Here is a 5,341-nt window from a genome sequence, read left to right as displayed (position 1 = left end):
CTGCCAAATTGAACTCCAAATCAACAAGAACACAATCTAATTCACAGAATATCATTATAATCATCGTAGGATTCACTAATTCAATGATTTACAAGGATTCAGCAGTTTCTTACCTTACCTACAAATTAATTAGACAAAACCCAGTGATTACTCGCTGCTAGAGACCTAAACCATCAAAATCATTCAATTTCTCAATACCCAAACTCAAAATTCACAAAATTCAGGAGAGGAAGAACTGGGCAAGAAATGCAAATTTCTTACCACTTTGTTCGTATTGAAGTGAAGAGAATTTCGAGACGAATACATGACCAAAAACGGCTCGTCAATCGGAGTTGGGAGTTATGAACGATTGAATTTTTGGAGGTGATGTTAGGGTTTTAACACTATTTCTCTCTTCTTCAACGTATCCAGAGTGAAAAATGGGGAAGAAAGCTTCATTTGGGAGTTTTACAGGTTGGGCCTTGGGTCCAGTTTGAATCCAGTCCAATCAATTTGGCCTGTTAATCTAATTTTATGCCAAAATCTTTAAAATTAATGTCAAAATTCGTATTTTAAATATTTCTACCTCTCTAAATTATAAAATTTTATTTTTTTATTTTTTAAACAATAATTAGTTTATTAGCTAATTATTATTAATTTCGCGGGGTTTATATTGGGCCCTAAGATAATAAACCTAATTTGGATTTGAAATCCTAACAATGGACCTAGGTAGATCTTGCTCACTTGAGTTAATGTTTTGAATCATTACTATATCAAATACTATACTATTAAATATTATTATATTTAGTATATATAAAAGTTAGATATACTTACAAGAGAATTTTTAATCAAACTAAAAAAATTTATAGTTTTCTTTTTTTCTTTTTTTAGTTTTAAATATTATATACTAACGTAATAAAAAAATAAATAATAATTACTCACATAATTAAAATAGATCATCTTAATATATACATGACACTACATATATTAATAATTATTATATATGATAATTTTTTTGTAAAAAAATTTATGTGTAAACTNTATAAAAAAAGTTTTGGACAATAAACTAATCCTCAATAAATTATGCATTAAACTTGTCAAAAAATTAAATAAATTATATATTATATATATGTGTGTATATGTATGTATTATCGATTATTATTATTATTATCAATTATTAAGTTATAATTAATTTTTAGTTCAATTTTTGGTAATCAAAATTTAAATTATTAAAATTATTAAATGACAAATATATTGCACCTAATTAATTTTGTTTTTGTTATTAAATTAAAAAGGGTAAGTTGTTAATTTATTATAAATTCAAATTCAAATTTGTATAAAAAATTATTTTAAATTTTATTTTACTAACCAGAATTAATTTTAAAATAAAAAATTACTTTGTACATTATATTATAAGATAATATAATTATTTTTTTTAATGATAATTATTGTCAAATAAAATAGTGTAAAAAAATAAGAAAATATTACCAATTTAAAGATAATGATTCATTTTCCAATAGAATAAATTATATATTAAATAATAAGTTATCATTGTTTCTTTTCATAAAAACTAATATTCAACAAGGATGTTTTAGTAATGACATAAGACTAAGTTTAAAAACTTAAAAACCATATCATAATGTGAAATTTTAATGGAAGATGACCACTTAACCAGTTCAAATTAGTTAAGACAAAACTAATTATTTTTTATATTTTTAATATTAAAATCGTTAAACTTTGATTTTAATTATAATTTTGCAAAAATATTTTTAGTAATAATTATTTTATATATTTTTATTTAATTTTTAATAAAAAATTTCATAATATTTATTAATTATCTCGTGCAATTTACAAAAAATATACACTAATTTAATCTTATAAAAACGATAAATCTAGAGAATTTTATAAATGTGTAGCATTATTAATAGTAATACGGAAATAATAGTTGGAGCGTTTTAATTGTAGCACTCTAACTTTTAGCACCTCATGATCGCATTAAAAGTCCAAGCGTTACTTACATTTATACCTTTTATTTAGTACTATATTTATTTAATATTGAACCTTCACAAAAATACAGCCGGATTTTAATTATAAAAACGAATGTCTTTATTTTAAACCACTTGACACATAATCATATTCCCATAGTACATAATATATAGCATTATTCAACAATCCTCAGATACAAGTCCTGTCCCTCTAAAAACTCAAAATGACAAATGATGAGGAGAAAAATCTTAATTAAACAAAAAACAGAAAATACAAATATATATACAAATATATATATAAAGTTTGGTCACGGCTTCGTGCCAAAGATTTCTGAACCTGTCACTGAAATATTGGGTATAAAAAGGGATGAGAACAAACCACACGTTCTCGGTAGGAAAAAGAATACCATCAAAGCAAAGAAATACTTGCAAATAGAAAGAATTTCATTATAAAAATAGTTTATCTTTGAAATAACCTTTTGAAAAAGTTTTGTAGGAAGACTTACTTTGAAAGGTCGTAAAGAAACTCTTTTAGTTTACAATTCTGTAAAGTAAAATGTTTATAAAAAGGAAGGACCAAAAATGCGCCTAAGGGCTTCCTCCCCAACAAACTTACATTGCTCATTCCTATCCATCCAATACATAAACTAGAGAAATAAAATAATACCTAGTTCAATCTACCTCAACCTCCCTTACCACAACAGAAACAACCCTCAGCTTCACCACCGCCAGCATAAAGGATCTCTCAATTTTCAAACATATACAAAATATACAAGGAATACACAAGTATGGAGAGCAGATACAGCAATTAGATCAAGTAGCAGGTAAATACAATATAACAAGTAAGCAAGCCAATTACCAATGAACTCCCAAACAAAATATATAAATGCAAATGATGCATGACAGTCCTATGGCTAATAAGCTCATCTGTCAGTTCTATAGCCAAATTCGACATGCCCGGTAGATAACCCGGATATGGAACACCACAACACAAAATAGGTATTACTCGTTTACCCATGCTGGTGTTTCACCACAATTTGGAGTAGGCATTACTCATCCACTCAGGCAGGTGCTTCAAACCATAAGCCGAATAGAGATTACTCATCTATCCTCAGACCATGACTCGGATAGGAATTACCCATCTATTCTCAAAACCATCACTTGAATAGGAATTACATATCTATCCTGAAAATCACCATCTCATTCAACCATATCAACTCATCGTTAATTCAATCCTTCACTTCTCAATCTCTTTCAATATCAATCTAATACTCCCAAAATCTTCAACCATTATCTCATAATTCTTATAAATCACAACTTAACTACATATTCTACAGTATCTCTTTTCCCTTCAACCCCATTGCTTAACTCTAATAACATTATCTCCGTTCATATTTCCTAGACCCGAATCCGTGGATTAATAAGTAATTTAACTTTTTAAAACTTCAACTAAATAAATAAATCCCTTTTTGTTGTTATTCAAAATTAAATAAGTTAAATTATAAACCAATTTCAAAATCATTTCAAACTTTTAAACTTTTTCACTAAGATTCCAAGCCATATTAATTTAAAACTGAAAATCTTAATTAAAAAACCTCAAAAGCATTTATCCTCAAATCCATTACTTTACTTGCTTTAAAATCTTAAAAAAGTACTCAAGCCATATTTCTTTTGATGAATTAATCAAACCAAACTCATTTTTAAAACCATAACCAAAGCTTTCAAAACCCTTCGATTTTTTCAAAAATTCCGACAGAACCTCCCCTAAAAACCGAAGTTTACCACCCTTCATAGGTTCCCTCAATTCAACCTTAACCAATAAAATCAGCATTTCAATTCAACATTTCCAGGTCCGTCACAAAATCAATCATTATCAATTTCAATCTAAAATTCAGAATCAACATGACCAAACATCATAATATCTATCTTTCAAACACAACATATTCAATCACAACATAAAATCATTTACATCACAAGCATTCATTCATTTACATTAATCTACTAAACTTGTAAGGTATTCAAAGTCCAAAGCAATTTTATTTTAAAATAATCCCATACCACGAGGAATCAAGTCCGCAGCATTTTTAATACAATAAACCCTTTATTATCGTTGATTCTCAACAGCGGCAACAACCTCAATGATCTCCAAGCAACCGCAATGATCACAGCAACAACATATCTAACGTAGATTTAAATTTAACGCGAAAAGTGAGGTTAAGCGAAACTAGAATAAATTACTATGGCGAAGAGGTAGAATAGATTCGATCTTACCATGAGGAACAACTAAGAATGCTATGGCAGCAATTCCAGCAGCCACAAACACAGAATGCAACAATAGTACACAACCCTACGACATCCGATACCTTAAATTCTTTAACAAGTTATAATTGAACACTAACTGCGACGGTCTGGAATAAAATACACTTACCGTAACAACAGAATGAAGCAGCAACAACTTCGAACTAACCCGGCAGCAGCTCCAACAGCTACCTCAAGTGACTGCGGCAACCAAAAATGCCGATGACGGCAACTGTAACAGCCATGCAGTGACAACAAGGTTCCAAAAATTCAAAAGAATGAAAACTAGAAGCAAGAACACCATTACTGGCAGTTAATCCCGGCGACCGAGGCTCGGCGATGCAACCCGCAGCGACGGTGATGGCTGGGCAGTGACAGAGCTCCCGCGAAGCATCCAATTCTCTCTCCCGTTGGACTCTTGGTTCGTCTCTCTCTCCTTGGGCCTCCATCATTGCGACGGCGGTGACTTTGAAGCTTCGGCGGCGGCGATGGATTCTACGACGACGGCGACAGCTCGCAATGAGGACGGCGATGATAGCGACTTCTCCTCGGCGATGGTGACGTGGACGGGATCCTCGACGGTAGCGGCTTGGCGGCGAGGCAGCTTCTTCCTCTCCTCGCGGTGGTTCTCTCCGTGTGTCTCCCTCTCTCTTCTCCGTGAACTCTCTCTCTCTCCCTCTTAGTGACAGCGACGGCCACGGCAGCACCGGCGCCGTCTCCCTCCTTGCCCCTCCTTCTTTCTTCTTCCTTCCTTTCTCTCTTTTCTTTTCCCATGTGTGTGTTACAGTGGAAGGTGGGTGAGGGGTGAGGTGAGTGCGGCGTGTGTGTTAATGTGGGTAAAGGTGAGTGAAAATTAGGGTTAGGGTTGGATTTGGGAATTTTTGAGTTAATTACGAATATTTGTTGAGTTGTCATATTCGCGTGTCGAATATATTTTGAACATGATATTCGTCTGACACGCTGTTGTGTCCAATCATATTTTAATAAAAAGTAAAATATTCTTCTCCAAATATGTTTGAACACACCTAAATAACATTATGTATACATATTGTGTTGAATTGTTGTAAAATAATTGGGTT

General features: G+C 31.6%; 1 long non-coding RNA gene across 1 annotated transcript; it reads right to left on the bottom strand.

Moving 5' to 3' along the window:
- Positions 1 to 3,979: 3,979 nt before the first annotated feature.
- LOC127745619 (uncharacterized) lies at positions 3,980 to 5,113 on the bottom strand. The gene is made up of 2 exons (XR_008006740.1): positions 4,236 to 5,113; positions 3,980 to 4,143 (listed from the first exon to the last, which is right to left on the bottom strand). It is a non-coding gene; the product is annotated as an uncharacterized LOC127745619 (long non-coding RNA).
- Positions 5,114 to 5,341: the final 228 nt, after the last annotated feature.

Source organism: Arachis duranensis, chromosome 3 (genome assembly GCF_000817695.3).
Source record: "Arachis duranensis cultivar V14167 chromosome 3, aradu.V14167.gnm2.J7QH, whole genome shotgun sequence".
Classification (NCBI taxonomy): Eukaryota; Viridiplantae; Streptophyta; class Magnoliopsida; order Fabales; family Fabaceae; genus Arachis; species Arachis duranensis.
The sequence above is the reverse complement of the archived record's forward strand: the minus strand, read 5'-3'. Positions and strand labels throughout refer to the sequence as shown.